Raw genomic sequence first — 21,024 nt, forward strand, 5'->3', positions numbered from 1 at the left:
GGCTGCATGCCTTCGCAGCGGACACAAAGGACAGCCCCGTCACAAATGCTGTCGCCTGCAAGCCGAGCAGTGAGCTAAATCCTCGCTTTTGGTATCTGACGGTTTGGCTATGCCCAACGCGGGTTGGTAACCACAAGCCAGCAGCTGTCAGTGCATTTTTCGGTGGGTGCCAACAGAATGTTTTCGCAATCGGAGGAGAAAACTGGAGATCGAAATTTCATGAGAGGATCCCGTCGCAACGAAAAACTCCTTTGCTTCAATGAATGCCACTCCAATTCACGTATCATGTCTCTGACACTATCTCCACTGTTTCGCGATAGTAGAAAACGAGCTGCCCTTCTTTATACATTTTCAATGTCATCCGTCAGTCCCACCTGATGCGGATCCCACACCGCTCAGTAATACTCCAGAATAGGGCGGACAAGCGTGATGTAAGCAGTCTTTTTAGTAGACCTGCTGCACGTTCTAAGTGTTCTGCCAATGAATCGCAGTCTTTGGTTTGCTCTACCCACAATATTATCTATGTGATCGTTCCAATTTAGGTTATTTGTAATTGTAATCCCTAAGTATTTAGTCGCATTTACAGCCTTCAGATTTGTGTGACTTATCGCGTAATCGAAATTTAGCTTATTTATTTTAGTACTCATGTGAATAACTTCACACTTTTATTTATTCAGGGTCAATTGCCACTTCTCGCACCATACAGATATCTTATCTAAATCATCTGATGACTTTACAAGACGGAAAATGACAGCTTCATCTGCAAACAATCTAACACGGCTACTAAGATTGTCTCCTATGTCGTTAATATAGATCAGGAACAATATAGGTCCTATAACACTTCCTTTGGGAACGCCGGATATTACTTCTGTTTTACTCGATGACTTTCCGTCTATTAGTTTCTGACAGGAAATCACGAATCCAGTGGCACAACTGAGGCGATACTCCGTAGACACGGTTTGGTTAGAAGACGTTTGTGACGAACGGTGTCGAAAGCCTTCTGGAAATCTAAAAATATGGAATTAATTTGACATCCTCTGTCGATAGTACTTACTAATTCATGAGTATAAAGAGCTAGTTGTGTTTCACAAGAACTATATTTTCTGAAACCGTGCGGACTGTGTTTCAATAAATCGTTTTCTTCAAGGTACTTCATAATGTTCGAATGTTCGAATACAGTATATGTTCCAAAACCCTACTGCAAAACGACGTTAGTGATATAGGCTTGTAATTCAGCGGATTGCTCCTGTTTCCCTTTTTGGGTATTAGTGTGACTTGAGCAATTTTCCAGTCTTGAGGTACGGATCTTTCTGTGAGCGAGTGGTTGTATCCACCTGCCGCTAGAGTGCTCTGAATTGTAGCAGATAACACGGCGGTGTCTAACGCAGCTATGTCGGTGTACTGTGAGACTGCGGAAAACTGAAAACGGTAATTCTAAGTGTCCGCATATGGGGCACCATCTACTTCAGCCTAAGAGTGCCAGACCAGACAGGAGCGCTACGACATCAGCAGCAGTCCGACGCCATGCGTTCACTGTCGTCGATCATTCCCTACACAGTAATGGCTTGGACTCGTCGCATTTCTATTTCCAAAACTTAAAGACTACTTTTGAGGACTTCACTTTGATAGCGATGCAAGCGGAGGTGAGGCTGTAGCTCCGTCGACAAAATCGAACATTATACAATGGCAGTATCAGAAAACTGGTCTCTTGTCGGGAGAAATGTGTTCGTCGTCAGAGTGACTATGTTGAGAAGCCGGCGGTTCTAGGCGCTACAATCTGGAACCGCGCAACCGCTACGGTCGCAGGTTCGAATCCTGCCTCGGGCATGGATGTGTGTGATGTCCTTAGGTTAGTTAGGTTTAAGTAGTGCTAAGTTCTAGGGGACTGATGGCCTCAGATGTTAAGTCCCATAGTGCCCAGAGCCATTTGAACCGTATGTTGATAAATAAATCTGTAGATGCGAAGAATAATGGTGAACGATGGTAATAACGTTTGTTTCAGTTAAAAAACTTTAAGCGTTTTCACATAAAAAATTGGGAGGTATTAGTGTTCAGCACGCCCTTGTAAACTGCATTACTGTTTTTTCAGCAAAAAATTCTTTTCATGTTAAAACTGCTTCATTCCTGGCCTACAACGTTTTAAATATTCATTATTCGGCTGTGCAGAACGCTTAGTTTTATTTATAGTGTTGGTTTCAGATTTCACGACAAAATGGCTTCAGTACAGAATGGTAAAATGAACTTTCAGCCACTGGAAGGGCTATTCTTCACGGAAGGCCTTAATTTAGCCTAATAAATTAAAAGCATAAGCAAGCGGTAAAAGTTTCTCGTAAATACTTTTGAAATTATCACTAATTCTGGTACGTTAAGATCATTGTATAAGACCTCTCTGGCCAGTCATGAAAAATATTTGACTCTGAAGAAAAACAAAGCTTTATTAAATTGCAGAAGAGAACAGAGTACATAGAGTGTAACAAGACAATATAGAACCAATGACGTAACTCCAAAATTTAGGCTGAGATACGAAAATGACATTTGTACATGTCAGATTTTTAAGGTTGATATGTACTAAAGTACAGCTATTTGCAGTATACCACTTGATGAAGGCCTTAAGGCCTAAACTACAATAATGAAAATAAATAATTTATACAGCCAACGCCGTTTATGATGTCTTTTTGGTGTCTTTTAAATAAGTTTTAAAAGTTTTCATCCGTAAAAGTTTGTCACTGTCTGTAGCTACGACACACCAGAAATGCAGTCGTCCGTAGCCGTATTGGCTCTCGACTGGGAGGTGATTAAACTGTCGGTATTTACAGGGAAGAGAAAGAGAGGTGTTACTGTGAAGTTCCTGATCTTCGAACTTTGCGTTATTGTCCTGGATTATTTTCCAGACTTCTCTACATGGAGCGAGGGTATGTTCCCGTAGTGATGGAGATCACTTGGGAACATCACTTGCCGGAAATCGCTTTCCTCCCTACATGCAATTCAAAAATTTAGAAAAATATTTCCAACCCATGTTAAACAAAAATTTGTCCAAACACTAGTCTTGCCTAGTCTTTACTACTGTGATGTAGTTCAACACGGCACAAATAGTGAAAATTCGAGATGCCTCGAGCTAGTGATGAATGCTTGCGTTAGATACGTGTGCAATATACGGTTGTATGATCATATCAGTCCTTCATACACCCAGCTAGGTTGGATACGCCCACATAAGGCACGCGATCTCCACACGATGTGCTTACTTCATCGATTTCTTAGCCACTGGTGCCCCCAATACTTATCTTCTCACATTAAACACCTATCAGCATTCCACAACCGCAATACCAGATCGGATATGTCTAGCATCTTGGCTGTACCTTTACATAACAAAATCTTTCTCCGGGTCATTCTCCATCTGAGCCATCCGACTATGGAACGCGCTCCCCTGTGATCTGCGTCTTATCCAGAACCACTCAACATTCAAGAGGGAACTAAAAATTTACATATTAGGGACGGTATAGCCACCATTGTTGTGCCCCTCTCATCTCTTTCTTTCTCCTCTCCATCATAGGTTCGAATTTTACCATTCTATTTCTCTTCCTCTATCTACCTCTTCTATATCTCTTTCACCCCATTCTATCGTCTTATGTCTCTGCTCGATGAGAATAACTCACAAGCTGCAAGAACATAACGAGAAAATTCCCAACTAGCAATAGGACTGACATTCATAAAAGAAAAATATGTTTACTTTCATACACATAGTCATTACTATTATTATTATTATGATTATTATTAGACTTAGAGAAAGCTTTAGACAACGTTAACTGGAATACTCTCTTTCAAATTCTGAAGTTGACAGGGGTAAAATACAGGGAGCGAAAGGGTATTTACAATTTGTACAGAAACCAGATGGCAGTTATAAGTCGAGGGGCATGAAAGGGAAGCAGTGGTTGGGAAAGGAGTGCGACAGGGTTGTAGTCTCTCCCCGATGTTATTTAATCTGTATATTGAGCAAGCAGTAAAGGAAACAAAAGAAAAATTCCGAGTAGGTATTAAAATTCATGGAGAAGAAGTAAAAACTTTGAGGTTCGCCGATGACATTGTAATTCTGTCAAAGACAGCAAAGGACTTGGAAGAGCAGTTGATCGGAATGGACTGTCTTGAAAGGAGGATATAAGATGAACATCAACAAAAGCAAAACGAGGATAATGGAATGTAGTCAAATTAAATCGGGTGATGCTGAGGGGATTAGATTAGGAAATGAGACACTTAAAGTAGTAAAGGAGTTTTGCTATTTAGGGAGTAAAATAACTGATGATGGTCGAAGTAGAGAGGATATAAAATGTAGACTGGCAATGGCAAGGAAAGCGTTTCTGAAGAAGAGAAATTTGTTAACATCGAGTATAGATTTAAGTGTCAGGAAGTCGTTTCTGAAAGTATTTGTATGGAGTGTAGCCATGTATGGAAGTGAAACATGGACGATAACCAGTTTGGACAAGAAGAGAATAGAAGCTTTCGAAATGTGGTGCTACTGAAGAATGCTGACGGTAAGGTGGGTAGATCATGTAACTAATGAGGAGGTATTGAATAGGATTGGGGAGAAGAGAAGTTTGTGGCACAACTTGACTAGAAGAAGGGATCGGTTGGTAGGACATGTTTTGAGGCTTCAAGGGATCACAAATTTAGCATTGGAGGGCGGCGTGGAGGGTTAAAATCGTAGAGGGAGACAAAGAGATGAATACACTAAGCAGATTCAGAAGGATGTAGGTTGCAGTAGGTACTGGGAGATGAAGAAGCTTGCACAGGATAGAGTAGCATGGAGAGCTGCATCAAACCAGTCTCAGGACTGAAGACCACAACAACAACAACAACATGATTATTATTCTTGATTGTTATAATTATTTTTTTGATTGTTATAATTATAATTGTACTACTGTTATAATCTCTATTTTTTCTTTAACATTAATACTGTATAACACGTTGTATGTCCTTAATGTTCTGTAGAAACTGAAATTTGCTCAATCTGAGTATGCCTGGTTAGGTGTAAGAGAGGGCCTCAAGGCCCTAATCTTGCCAGGTAATATAAATGCATAAATAAATAAATAAAACGTTAAGCCCCATGGCCTCCTTGATAGTAGGTCATGTGCCAGCATCAGGTTTAGCCCGCGCAATACCAAGGATGTGAGGGTGGGGGAGTGGCGGGAGATACTTCAAGCCAGCCTTTTGTAAATATTCTAATTTAGTCAATCAATTTATGTTTTAAATTTTTTTAAAAAATTATTGTTTTAATGAATTCCTCTACAACATTCCATAAGACTTTAAATTTTTTCAGATAACCCAAAATTTTAAGTTTTCGTAGTAGATATGACTTTCATCAAAGAATATCATATTCAGGCCTTATTAGACATCTAAAGAGTAAATTGTGAGTAAAAATTGATAACAACTAGTGAAATTTGTCTTTTTAATATTTTCATACTGGGCATAAAGTAACCCCTTCTCGTTCGGTCCACCCTACCTCCTTAGTAATGCTCATTATGGAAAATGCGTTATTATTGCTAGGGTTAACCTTCTCTCCTCTCTCATCATAATGTAATTCAAAGACCACACTAGACACACATCTACTACTGTCAGTAATACTCAACAAAATACTCGAGGCACAAGTCTCACACAGCAGAGGGAAAGGGGCGATTGTGCGCACAAGGCGGAAATCCTTCCCAATTAGTCAGCTGAACTTACCCTTGTGGATCTTCCAGCCAACAAGAACATTTGACTTTTTCTGTACAATGCCATTAGGTCTAGGATCATTTCCATAATTGCCTTTTATGCGCTGTTAGAGAGCTGAGGACACGATTCTTCAGAAGATGACTGTGAGAGTATGAACGTTAATTTTACGAAATAATGGTGCAATACATTTCCTGCAACAGACCAGGAACATGAATTGTTCATGTATCCTAAGGCTCAAATGAGATGTTAACGGATTTTGAGGTTCCTAACAAAGTAACATACAGACGTGGACTTGAAAATGTCACACGTTTTTTAACATTTATTAACAGTTATTCTGTCATGTTCATGCGTCACTGAGGTGGAGGCACTACACGCCAAAAAAAGCAACAAATTAATTGCACAGCATTTATAATGAGACCATGTCAAAACAGACATTTGCATTTACAATCGAGTATGGAAGCTGAATTTAATATATGGCAGCCAGTATTGGACAATCGTAAAAAAACTTTGAATGCAATAGTTGGAAATGCACGAATACGCACATAACGCCGCGTTCAGCGAGAAGAAACATATTATCACCTGACGCAGAGCGGGAGTCAGGTCACAAGCCATTGCAGTATTGTGTGATTTCATCTCGAAATACTTTGCTGCGGACTGGGTCTGCAACATTTAAAACATCATTGAAATACAAGAGTTACTCCGTCGATCAAGAGATGGCTTGAGACTTAGCTTGTGACAGGAACCTGACAATGGCGTTGAGTAATGTAACCATGGGTGTGTTAAAACTTCCTGGAAATTCGAAACTACACTGAAGCGCCAGAGAAACTGGTAAAGGCATGCGTATTCAAATACAGAGATATGCGAGCAGGCAGAATACGGCACTATGGTTAGCAACGTTTGTATAAGACAATAAGAGTCTGGCGTAGTTGTTAGATCGGTTACTGCTGCTACAATGGCAGGTTATCAAGATTTAAGTCAGATTGAGCGTGGTGTTACCGTCAGCGCACGAGCTATGGGACACAGCATCTCCGAGGTAGCGATGACATAGGGATTTTCTCGTACGAAGATTTCACGACTGTACCGAGAATATCAGGAGTCCGGCAAAACATGAGAACCTCCACATCGCTGCGACCGAAAAAAGATCTTGCAAGAAAGGGACCAACGACGACTGAAGAGAATCGTTCAACGTGACAGAACTGCAACCCTTCCACAAATTGATGTATCTTTCAGTTCTGGGCCATCGACAAGTGTCAGCGTGCGAATTACTCAACGAAGCATCCTCGATATGGGCTTTCGGAGCCGAAGGTCCACTCGTGTAGCCCCACTAGTGTAGCTTTGACGACTGAACGACACAAAACTTTACGTCTCGTCTGGACCCGTCAACACCAGCATTGTACTGCTGTTGACTGGAAACATGTTGCCTGGTCGAACGAGTCTGCTTTCAAATTGTATCGAGCGGATGGACGTGTACGGGTATGGAGACAACCTCATGAATCCATGGATTCAGCGTCTCAGCAAGGGACTGTTCAGGCTGGTGATACTCTGTAACGGTGTGGGGTGTGTGCAGTTGGAGTGATATGGGACCCCCTATACGTCTAGATACAACTCTGCCAGGTGACACTTACGTAAGCGTCCTGTTTGATCACGTCCATTGTGCACTCCGACGGACTTGGGTAATTCCAGCAGAACCCTGCGACACCCCACACGTCCAGAGTTTCTACTGAGTGGTTTCAGGAACACTCTTCTGAGTTTAAACTTCCTGCTGGCCATCAAACTCTCCAGATATAAACATTGTCTGGGATGCCTTGCAACGTGCTGTTCAGAAGAGATATCCACCCCGTCGTACTCTTACGGATTTCTGGAGAGCCCCTCAGGATTCATGATGTCGATTCCCTCCAGCACTACTTCAGACATTAGTCGAGTCCATGCCACGTCATGTTGCAGCAGTACTGCGTGCTCGCGGGAGCCCTAAACAGTATTAGGCAAGTGTACCAGTTTCTTTGACTCTTCAGTGTATGTTATAGCCCAGAAGTCGAACCTTATCTTTCGAGGGCACTGACATTACCGAATTAGTTATGCAGGTACGATTAACGATCTGCTCTCACAGCCGTGTTCCGAAAGGTACGTCTTTCCTATTTTCCTAACATTTATGTAGGATGTCCTTCCTCCTAGATCAATGATATGGTATTCCCTAAAGTAGAAATGGAAAGCAGGTACATAGATTGGCAGTGGGCAACCCGTTGACGAAGAGGTCATTAGAGACAGAGCACAAGCCCCGAGAGGACATGGATGTGGAAGTCGGCCGTGTCAGTTTGAAACGAAGCTTTTCGGTATTTACCTAATGCGATTCAGAGAACAACAGAAAAACTAAAGTAGTATATTTAAAACACATGCACTTAACAGCGAGAATAAATTCTCGAAACGCATTGCTTTAAGCATGAAACAATTCCTAAGTATTGAAGTGTTTCGTTATTTGAATCATGAATGATAGAGTGGCAGGCTTTCCAGAAACATCGGTTACGATGACTGGAATTAAGATATTAGTCCCTAATCAGCAAGTGCAATAAAATACAAGTTTAAGAACATGAAAATGAAAGATTTCAAAGCCCACGTAAAATTCAGTTAGGTCTGGTTCCATCCAGAGTACTAATTGTATTTCCCCACATTTGGCGCCAAGAGTGTAGTAAATCAAGGAAAATTTCATCTCTTGCGTAAACTGACGTGCAGTGTACTATTATATTTCCCCGTGTTGGGAGCCAAAGACGTGGTCAGTCGAGAAGTCGTTCTCTCTGACATGAAATGAGCTCTAGATGAAGAATGAGGTTACCTCAAGCTCGTAGCCAACAATTAAGTGACATCAATTATTAGGTGAAATAAAAAAAGCAAAAGGTTGTGGGATTAAGGAATTGGTAACTAAATGGAACAGAGTGTTAAGATGAATAAAATATGAAATGCCTCCATTTTTTCAGCACCTTTTACACAAAAGACAAATCAAAACAAATTACATATTTTTAGGCCTATTTGATTGGAGGGTGGACATGACTCAGTTATTAAGGGGTAGGAGGACGAATGAATCATGTCACCATCCTCATAGTCATTTCTCTTGTGGCTTTTACGGTGGCGTCGGAGTCGTGCAGTGTTGAGTGGATGTTACTTTCCATGTCCTCCTTTACGGAGACCCCTGGACCTGTCTCACTACTTGTTGTGGTTTGCGTGGCGAGAGCTGCTATATCTATGTATCGGTAGACAGATGTAGGCGGTGGACGGAAGAGCCCCCATGTGCTCTCGCTTCCGTAGTGTCTCACTGATTGCCCTATTCCATTCTCACCCACTTCTAAGCCCAACAACTCCTCTAAGTTTTCCTCCTCTCGACGGTGTCACTGGCGGACTAAATTTGCAATGTCGCTCAATGACTGATCGCCTTTTTTTGACCAAACCTCGCAGTGGAGGTGGAAATTTTCTACCTTGTGTGGACTGGTGTGTGACTCTAGAATAGCCGTCTTTCTCAGGGTTTTACTGTCAAGGCTGGTCCCAGCGTTTGTCGCACATTGTTTCAATGTTTTTCAGAATTCCGAAGTTAGCAGCAGCCACGCCACACTTCTTTGCAACGGCTTTCTCTGCATGAGGCCTGGATCATCTAATGTTTCTCCTTCATCTAAAAATCTGCTGGTGTTCGTGATTTACAACCAACGCCCCTCGTGTCCAAAGAACATATTTTTAAGCAGGTTGACTTCTTATATAGTTCTTTAGTCTCACACATCCCTGTGCGAATTATTGGCGCTTTGTGGTTATGCTCTCTCCCTGTGCCTGTGGGGTTCTTATATTCCATATATGTTCTCGCTTTTCAAGGCAAGTGTAAACGGCTGCTCTCAGCTAGAAGATTCATACTACTTCGCGTGTTCTTTATTGACTCTTTAGTGTCAATGGTCTGTCGTAGTGGCTGCAGCGTTCATCAGTGTTTCGCACATTTCTCACTGTCCACCTATCGCAAGGCGTCCATTCGTAAACAAGAGGAGGGCATCCTCCAGCCAACGCCCTGTGTGGTTGCAGAATGACTCTAATATCCACGTCTCCGGCACTCACCGCGTGAGGTCCACCTTCCTCCTCGTCCTGGGCCACTTGCACCGTAAGTTCGCGAATGTAGCCATCAACAGAGTTATCGTAATGTGTAACTACATTGTACTGCAGAAATAGTACCATATTTGTCACTAGACATCACCAACTTATTTTCCAATACCCAATATAGCTGTATAAGAATCCTTTGAAATAATAAAGAGTAATTTGATAAAGCACAAAAGGTGTTCACAAACTGAAGTTATTAAATTATAGAGTTTTAAGAACTAAACCTCACCTATAATTGCTTGCATTCAGTGGTAATATTTATCAACAACGAGATGGGCTAGTTATGGGCTTACACGTAACTGTCACGAAGCAGATATTTTCATAAGCAGCCCTGAGCTTCGAAAACAGTGTACTATAAACGATATGTAGGTAATAACTAAATTTTTGACGAACTTGACGCCAAGCACATCAATTACATCATCAATTCGTTTAGTATTATACATAAGAAAATAAATTTCACAACTGAATACCAAATTAACTAGGACATTGATTTTATAGATTTTCGCATAGGAAATCACAACAATACCCACAATTTCAAGCTATACAGAAGAAAGGACAACTTCCAACAACGTAGTTCCTGCCACATCGTGCCACTTTCATATACAGGTTTTTTTTTCAAATGGCTCTGAGCACTATGGGACTTAACTTCTAAGGTCATCAGTCCCCTAGAACTTAGAACTACTTAAACGTAACTAACCTAAGGACATCACACACATCCATGCCCGAGGCAGGATTCGAACCTGCGACCGTAGTGGCCTCGCGGTTCCAGACTGTAGCGCCTTTAACCGCTTGGTCACCCCGGCCGGCTGCATATACAGGGTGCCCCATTTATCTTGACCACCCCAAATAACTGTTTGTCCAGATGCAAATTACAAAATGTTTCAAGCAAATGTTCTTTAGCCGTCAGGGGGACATCAATAAGTATGATTTCCTTCGTTGTAGCTTTGTTTTTTACAAACATATGAACAGCATTAAGACTTTTTTAAATGGTACCCTGTATTTCTTATTCGGTAATTCATTTCCTCTCCTAAAGACCTATTCAAAAATGTGTCACATTGTACCATTAACTGAAACACAACGTTATTAATTACACAACAGAACACTGACTTTGAGCCCTGGATCACAAACTCGTCCACTTGCTGGAATTGTCAGAAAACAAATGAAAACCAAGTAAAAACATAACACAAAATTGAATTTGACTCTCCTGTAACAGTGGCCACGAGTAGAACATTCAGAGTTGATCAAAGTGGTGACCCTGGACACCGATACGCTGGTGCACTCGTTGAATGAAAGAATTATTTACGCTTCCGGTGTTGCCTGCTGAAGAGAATTTCAAGCAAGCTCGATAAGTTGCTGCATGTCCTCTGGAGTTGTTGGAATATCGTGATAGACAACGTCTTTAATGTATCTCCAAAGAAAATGTCCAGAGGATTTAAATCAGTAGACCTAGCACGCCAAGTAACTGTTCCTCATCGATCAATCCATCTGGCAGGATACCTTCGGTTCAGAACACGACGTGCACGCAAGGCATTATGTGCTGGACATCCATCGTGTTGATTCCACATTCTGTTCTTAGCGGCTCTTCATCCAGAAGAGGAGGAAGAATTCGTCTATAATTTAAATTTCAGTAGTACTCAGTAATTGTAACATGAATTTACAACTAACGACATTATGTAAATAATGTAATCCACAGAAAATGTAATACCTTTGTATCCAAACCCTTTTTTAAACCATATTTTCATGATTTTCAATGCGATAGGGTCCGCAGCTGCGTTGAATTTTTTCAATGATTTCTTGAAGCCTTCAGCTGCCATTTTCTTTATTACCTGTACGATTGTACAATTTCGGCCTTGCGCCATTTTCAGGTATTTTATAGATGATTTTTTGCTAAAAGATTATGTCATAAATTAATTGTAGGTGTTCACGCTATTCTAAGATTAATATATTTAAAAAACCCAAGATTTATTTTTCTCCATCTCTTGCTTGCAGAGTAACCTCAAACACCGCGCAAGACAGGCAGAAATACACATGCAAAAATGACACAGAATACTTGTGTAAACAAATGCACTTCACAATGAGACTTAATTCTCGGTACGCGTTGTGCTAAGCAGGAAAAATGTGCAGTGTTTCATTATTTAAGTCATGACTGACAGAGCTGCCGTCTTTCCAAAAATGTAGATTACATGAATTGTACTAAAGCAGGATGGCGGGACTTTCACCAGGACTGCCGTCCTCCAAAACTCTAATGCGGTATGTTTCCGATTTGTCACCTCACTATGTGCTCAGATGAATGTAAGAATACTTATGTCAAGTCGCTTCTCTCAAAAATTCTTGAAACAGTCTTCAAAGTTTTAGTCTATTAATGACAAAACATTATTATGCAGCCAGTGAACAATGTCACGTGGACTGAATTAAATTAAATCAGAGTGAAAGTGTACATAGAGAAATTTGTTTGCAAATATTCCTTCGCAAAAAAAACTTCAATAAGTGTTTGTCTAATTGTCAGTGCAAGGATGAATGAAAAAATTACTATTTAGTAGTAAGGATGGTGTAAAAGCTGTGAAACTGCTACAGCTTAACAGAACGCCATGATCACTTGTAGTCTGTATCAGATTCGCTACGGAATTTTAAAATGAAATAAATAATTTCAGGCCCATTTACTCGAGAAAAGTTATTAGTAACTGAAAGTGATCATATATGACAGTCATGAACATACAGAACACGAATAATTTCCAGTCTCTATCACTAACTGTGTATCACTACCTCTCTGTAACGATATAAGGTGTTTGACTGTTGTTGGTGGAAACGAAAAAGGGGAGTAGAAAATAAAAAAAACACAAATATTTGTAACAAACATAGGTTCGAAAACCTATGATTTTTCCAGACCATGTAATACGACTAATTACACAAATACCTTATAACAGAGTCCCCGAGAATCCAGACTGCAGATATGCACTTGAAGGCAAACACATTACAACCAGTGCTGTACATGGCCAGCGCTTATATGAAGGTAGGCTTCAGCATGTCTTCTCGTCGATGCTCATAGACGTTGAAAAATGTAGGGTATTGCATTCCGAGAGCATTGGAAACCACCCACAGTTCGTTCCTAGATTTGATGGATACGGATAGCATTGATGGAATACATGAAAGCTTTTAAATATCCCACCACAAAACAATCCAAAGAGTTCAAGTCGAGGGAGCTGTGTGGCCATGGCAGAGTCCGCTTAGAATACGGTGGCCGATGCGCACTGATCAATTTTCGTCCAAAGCGCTGTGCGAGTTCATTCGTTTGTTCGGAAGGGAGGGTGTCAAGTGTTTGTCACCTTTCGGTCGGTGTTCGATTACAGAATGGAGGCGCAAGCCCTGCAATCTTTCTCAAACATTTTCGTAAACTATTCGGAAATTAATTTCATTTAAGCTTTATTTATATCTTTATATGTCAGGTTCATGATGATGTGCTGATAATTTCGTTAATGGTAATAGTTATTGCGCTATTTATGAGGAAGTAAGACACTGCGCAAAATTCGGAAAAATTTGCAACGAAAAGCAGAGGAGCTATGATTTTGCGTTTGGTGCATATTACATAATCTATGTTACTGCGTATGAAATTTATCTAACATACTGAAATTTTCGTTAGAATTGCATAGAGGTTTCTATCTCTCACTAATCTCGAGAAAATTTATCTGATTTAGCACACTTATTTGCGATCGCACCGTGCCAGCGATAAAGCCAGAGTGAAATATCCACAACATTCCTCATTTTTCACAAACGGTTTCAGATATCGGCGTGAGATTTTGACAGTTGATAACATACGAAGAGGAGAGCATTTTGCCATATTGTTATTACGTAAAACTTCATTATCTACCCTGTTATTCCACTAACTACAGCCTTTTTCGATGACAGAAAACAATTTTTAAGGACCATCGATAACTGGTGAAATGCTACGGGGTATGGAACCAGTGAAGGCTTTACACTTTTTTGTGCCGAGGATGCGCTTTTTCATAAGCTACTGACCTAACTTTTCCCCAGTTCCTCACAGTTTCAGAATCCTCTCGCAACTGTGCCTGCACAACATGTTAGTGAGATGAGACTCTGTAAACTCCGCCGTGTTCCAGCAAAAGAATGAAATTCTAACACAGCAACCAGAGAGATGTGTATGTTTTACTCAAAATTCGTCACTCATGACGCTTCCCCGAAAGTTACAAATGGTTAACAAGCCAGGCGAAAATAAATTGCTGCATTTACGGCAGAATTCTTTTTAGATACCAACCAAAACAGATATGGCTGATCTTTTTGAATGGGCACCATGCAAATATGGGCGTGGAGGGTCCCACTTAACATTTACAACAAATGTAAGCTTAGGCCTGAGTTCAGAACGTCACTTCACCTCCACCGCTCCGCGTTTCGCCAGCCCGTAATCCCCACGTGTTCCCTTTCATCAGCGCATCTACTGGCCACGGTAACCTGCTCGGAAATGGCGAGCCACGACCCATGTATATCTGTTCTCGAGTAATCGTGTTATTTATTCACTCACAGTTACATGGAAGTGCACCAGTTCAGTACCACACATTTGCCACATACACTCTCACTCACTGTAACAAACACCGTACGATTAGCTTGAGTTCCAGGAAAAGAAGATATCACAAACAAGTAAGGTCCTGTCAACCAGTCACCAACCTATACTTGCCAAAAAAATAAGGAAAATTTCCACTGATGTGCCATCTCCATGGTAGCAAGTGGATTCACATCAGCCGGAACGCTTGTGTTATGAATGATCATACACGGTTTCGGGTATAGCATATTTCGTTTGTGAAGAGTGTGTGCACGACGAACTGTGAATATTTCCCACATCGCGGAAATATTCTTTGCAGAAGGCATCCCGTAATATCGGCCACATGGGGAACGGCGAAACACGTTCTGTTGCTGCAATACCTCTAGTACTTTCTCCCAAAATTTTGCCTCCTCATTTTAATACACACTCCTCTGTTCTTCGTCTGGGCATCTTTGTCTACCAGGACAGTACATACTGGGTTTAAATGAACCGACTTCACATTAATGGGAGATAGTGAACACTCTAATGCTGGCTGTCTTCTTGAGGATACATTTCGTGATACAATCGTGTTGCCTGACATGCGTTACCATTGGCACGCCCGTACATGAACCTGTTGTTAGCCAGTTCTTCATTCTAAATTATTGTGGAGCCTTTGTAACCGCTTCAAATGTCCATTGTGTTTTCTGGTCGCATTGGGAACTGGTCGATGGAACATTGTTGTAACACTGGTACGGTTATACTTGTGCATACGGCGTGTCGGGGAAGCTATTCGTTTCCCGAACTATGTTTATTGAGGTCATAGCTTGATCACTGTCTTCTGTCGTATACTTCTTTCGTTTGTACCTAGAAGCATCAACCATCCTACACGTTGCAGAGTTTTTGAATGTATTCCGTTTTAATGTTTATAGAAAACGAGCTTCATGACATCTTACAGACTGGACTCCAGAAACACAAGTCGTGTGAAGAGCTTGTTGCCCTGTTCCTGCACTGTGTCATAAATGGTATGACCTGAATATAAGCCTTTTTTAGTTTTCCTGATTCGGTACCGTACTCATATCCTCTAAATTATAAGATTTTATAGTTTAAAGAATTAGATGTTCAAATGTGTGTGAAATCTTATGGGACTTAACTGGTAAGGTCATGAGTCCCTAAGCTTAGACACTACTTAACCTAAATTGTCCTAAAGACAAACACACACACCTATGCCCGAGGGAGGACTCGAACCTCCGCTGGGACCAGTCACACAGTCCATGACTGCAGCGCCTCAGACCGCTCGGCTAATCCCGCGCGGCAAAGAACTAGATTTTTGACACAGTTGACACTACCTGATAGGCAAAGCACAGCACTTTCCTTGATGGTGAGCAATTAAAACTGAGGTAATTTGATGTGTACTACGAGACAGAACGATAGATCTCTACAACATTTTTGGAATCGTCAGTGATTCAAGATGTTAACAGCCAAAAAAATTTACTACATACTACGCTATCATCTGGGTACGGAACTCGTCACATTCACAACACTGAGGGCACGCACTTGGAGATATCAAATGTTTCGATGCTAGCATTGTAATGTGCCAACAGATGCATGTTGTGCATGAGAATCGTTGGAGAACAATCCACATTTCTGCCACTGTCAATGTGTCGTAACTAACAGTGCAGGCAATTATCACGCTTGATTTCAACATGCGACGTCTTTCTGCAAACATCTTGTCCTGGCTGCTGGCGCACAGAAGGAACATCGCATTGAGAGAATGTTTATGACAGAGGCAGGTTCGTAGTGATCAAGTACATGTTCATCGTCAGTTTCGACATTCGCGTCGTTGCGCGTCACGAGTTCATCGCCATCTGCTCAAAGCTGAAGATGCAGCTCCATTTTGGCAACACTGCGGAGATCCAGCACAAATCACAAGCGGTCTCTGACACACGTCTAAAAGTCAGTATTGTGAAAAGGACGGACTGCTACACACCATGTAGTGGAGATGCTGAGTCTCAGAAAAGCGCAACGAAAAGACAGAAAAAAATGAAGCTTTCTGTCAAAAGGCCTTCAGATGAAGTGACAGGAAACAAGCGTTCGGGTAAACATACACTACTGGCCATTAAAATTGCTACACCGCGAAGATGACGTGTTACACCATCAGGATTCCGACTTTGATAAAGGTCGGATTGTAGCCTATAGCGATTGCGGTTTATCGTATGGCGACATTGCTGCTCGCGTTGGTCGAGATACAATGACTTGTAGCAGGATATGGAATCGGTGGGTTCAGGAGAGTAATACGGAACGCCGTGCTGGATCCCAACGGCCTCATATCACTGTAAGGTGTCAGGCAAATCCAACACCTTCCATGAAAACCCTGACATGAGAAGCAAATCCAGTAGTATGTCACAGAGCTCCGAATAAATCGTGACATTAAATTAACCAAAGTAATACGAGTAACGAGTGATCAAATGGAATACCACAGACTAACACAAGAATGCCTAAATGCAAGTCATACCTTCCCACCGTGAGACAGACATAGTTCTGAGGGGAGAAACGAGAACAGAAGCCGAGAGCAGAACCGTGTTAAGCTAGAAGGCCCTACGATAAGGAACGGACGGACACCCACGTCGCCAGCTAACCGCTAGGACCACACCACCCGCAAGTTTTAGCATGAGACTTTTTCGCGTCTCTGTTACGTCAGGACCACCCCCCCCCCCCCCCCCCCAGCCAATGTTAAAAGCTAGAGCCCTTCAGAAGAACAGTATAGATCTTACGATAACACAAAAAGGGCTACACCACCCGCAAGTTTCAGCGTGAGACTTTTTCACGTCTCTGTTACGTTAGGACCATCCCCCAGCCCATGTTAAAAGATAGAGCCCTCCAGAAGCACAGTATAGATCTTACGATAGCACTAAAGGACCACACCAGCTCCAAGTTTTGGCGTGAGACTTTTTCGCGTCTCTGTTACGTTGCAAACTTTAAAAACATTGCCCCACCACGAAAAGTATAACGTTTCTCATTGGATACACAGAATTTTTGTAGGCGGAGCTTAAGGTTAACATTGAGTCCCTGATTGGTCAGATGAAAACACAGCTAGATAGTTTTAGTTAAACCAACTTTGTTAAATTGTAGTAAGGAGAAGTTAGGAGGAGAGTTGCTTCGGAGACGGCGAGGTGAGCGGAGCTGTGCTGTCCGTCGCCCCCTGACGAACACCGACAAGGTAATGAACGCACGCGATGCCGCATAACAGCGCATAAAGCTTCACTCTGAACTGCAGAAGTCTCATCTGTTACACCCCCTTTTTGCGTAATACTAGTGTCGATCGTCAATTAAAGCTCATGGTGTTCACATTTGCCACTTGAAATAAAATTCCGAAACGTGATGATTTTTCTGTTATATAGTTACTGAGAAGCCACATCAGCCACTGTAATTTACGACAAGTTAGATAAGTAATTAAAGATAATTGAGGGTCACTGTAGACCATTTTGATAGTTTTCTCTTTTGTGAAACTTAATTTAAACCTATATTATAGATGTGATATGGTATAGGTCACCCTTCGATCCATTGTAGAACTTGGAAACCCATTCAGGGAATATTCGTTCACATTTTTGTTGAACGCAGTTGGTGTTTACCATCCTGTATGAAAACATTTCCTTTTATCAATAGTGAATTTTATAAACAATGTTTTGTGAGTAGAATAAAATTTCCAATGGTAAACTTAACTGCTTTTTCGACGTTATTTTACCAGCTAACTAAAAATAGGAAAGCCTTGAACCCCTTCCACTAAATTTAGTTAGTATTAAGATTCTTTTACAGGGAGTTCAGTGGAGATGACGCTGAAATCATTAAATATTTGGTTATATCATCGCTAGTCTCACTGAACTCTTCTGAATTCTACATGTCATGTGTGGTCTGACGTCTCCTTACCAGCAACAGGTCCCAGGTTCAAACTATTCAATTCCCTAATAAACACGCTCAGAGCGTCGTTGCGCGAAAGTGGTAGGGAGACACGATATAGAACAAACAGACACCACGCAGAATGTTAGATCACTAGCAGTCAAGATGACAGGCATCTTAACCGCATGGCTGTAACGGATCGTGCAGCCACGTCACCATACCTGAGTCAACAGATGGGGATGTTTGAAAGACAACAACCATCTGCACGAACAGTTCGACGACGTTTCCAGCAGCATGGACTATCAGCTCGGAGACCATGGCTGCGGCTACCGTTGACGATGCGTCACAGACAGGAGCGCCTAAGATGGAGTACTCAACGACGAACCTGGGTGCACGAATGGCAAAACATCATTTTTTCTGATGAATCCAGGTTCTGTTTACAGCATCATGATAGTTGCATCTGTGTTTGGCGACATCGCGGTGAACGCACATTGGAAGTGTGTATTCGTCATCGTCATACCGGCGTATCACCCGGCGTGATGGTATGTGGTGCAATTGGTTACACGTCTCGGTCACCTCTTCTTCGCATTGACGGCACTTTCAACAGCGGACGTTACATTTCAGATGTGCTACGACCCGTGACTCTACCCTTCATTCGATCCCTGCGAAACCCTACATTGCAGCAGGATAATGCACGACCGCTTGTTGCAGGTCCTGTACGGGCCTTTCTGGATGAGGAAAATGTTCGACTGCTGCCCTGGCCAGCACATTCTCCAGATCTCTCACCAATTGAAAACGTCTGGTCAATGGTGGCCGAGCAACTGGCTTGTCACATTGCGCCAGTCACTACTCTTGATGAACTGTGGTATCTTGTTGAATCTGCATGGGCAGCTGTATCTGTACACGCCATCCAAGCTCTGATTGACTCAATGCCCAGGCCTTTTACGGCCAGAGGTGGTTGTTCTGGGTACTGATTTCTCAGGATCTATACACCCAAATTGCGTGAAATGTAATCACATGTCAGTTCTAGTATAATATATTTGTCCAATGAATACCCGTTTATCATCTGCATTTCTTCTTGGTGTAGCAATTTTAATGGCCAGTAGTGTATGTCAGACACATATGATGACGGTCTTCGAGAAGAAGATTTCACGCACATAATTCAGCTGTGGCAGAAACGCTGGTTGCACTATTTTGCTGAGCAAGATGACTGTGTTGGAGGCGGTAATGTTAAAACGTTTATATGTAAAATACAGAGGTATTCTTGAAACTTTTTATACCCATGTGTACATGTAGACTGTACCCCACATCTTCAATTACCTGTTTCGCGAAGTCAAGTCTCTGTCGCCTGCTATTATTTTTCGCTCGTACGATCGCTCCCAGCGCCAAGATAATAATCCTTGTTTGTCGCAGCTGATGTCCCTGTCACCTGCCTTTGCTTCTTGTAAGGCCGTGCCGAAAACGGATTCTGTCGCCTATTGCTTATAATATTGATGTGAATTAATACTACGGTGTTGTAAAATTCAGAAAATGTGTTATAAAAGATGAAAATGCCCTGAACAGTAATAAACAGAATTTTCTTGCAATTAGTGACATTTCAATGTGGTATTATTTTAATTAGGACATGTTGAAATGTCTGAGAGAGGTGATAACTGTAATTCTATCACATAGTTTGTGTCTCACAAGGCGATTCAGTTCCATTACTTTGTTATTTTCACCAAACTTCCGAAGTCCACAGAGTCTCCAAGGATTCCGACTGGTGCTCAAATTTTCATTACTTCATCAGAAGTCTTAACATCCATACAGCCAACTAATGGTGAAAAGGGTTCTGTTTTTAACGTCTTCTTGTGTGAAGTCAAAAAGGAAGACGGGTGCTGGTTTCGATTACCAGTCACACGCAAAAATACACGCATCAAAAATAAGTTTTGCATCACGCGGTTCCCAGAACTCCTGAAGATAGATGTTAACTATGGATACTGTATCAGAGACACAGTCCCTCTGACTGTTCAGAGATGTCACTAAACCTGCCCAAGGATGTAAACAACCATGCAAGAATAACGCCTATTAGACGGGCGGGGTCCGACAACCGATCAGTTCCAGTCATTCCACCAGAAAGGAGGTACACGGCTCGTGTTGTGTAGTTCACCCATGCCTAGACGGTCAATACCGCGGTTCGATCGCGTCATCATTGTTAGATTGTGCCAGGAAGGTCTCTCAACAAGGGAAGTGTCCAGGCGTCTCGGAGTTAACGAAAGCGATGTTGTTCTGACATGGAGGAGATACAGAGAGACAGGAACTGTCGATGACATGCCTCACCCATGCCGCCCAAGGGCTACTACTGCAGTGGATGCCCGCTATCTACGGATTATGGCTCGTAGTAACCTTGACAGCAACGCCACCGTGCAGAATAATGCTTTTGGTGCAGCCACATGACGTTGTGTTAGTACTCAAACTTTGCGCAGTAGGATGCATGATGCGCAATTTCACGCCCGGCGTCCATGGCGAGGTCCATCTTAGCAACCACGACACCATGCAGCGCGGTATAAGTGGGCCCAGCCAGCCGACTCAGATTTTGTGGTACCTGAGACATGACTTGTGTATCGACCTGAATTGCAAGGATCCTATTCTACGGAGTCAACCTCTGCGGTTCCTCGTTTGCCACCTACTTTGGTTATTGTTCAAGAACCGCCTACGTCCCCGACAATCAATGCTGTATTGTCTCATAGTAGCGGTAAACAACGCTTCCAACCTGAGCGGGCGGATGGTCTTTAAAA

This window comes from Schistocerca nitens, chromosome 2, assembly GCF_023898315.1.
Source record: "Schistocerca nitens isolate TAMUIC-IGC-003100 chromosome 2, iqSchNite1.1, whole genome shotgun sequence".
NCBI lineage: Eukaryota > Metazoa > Arthropoda > Insecta > Orthoptera > Acrididae > Schistocerca > Schistocerca nitens.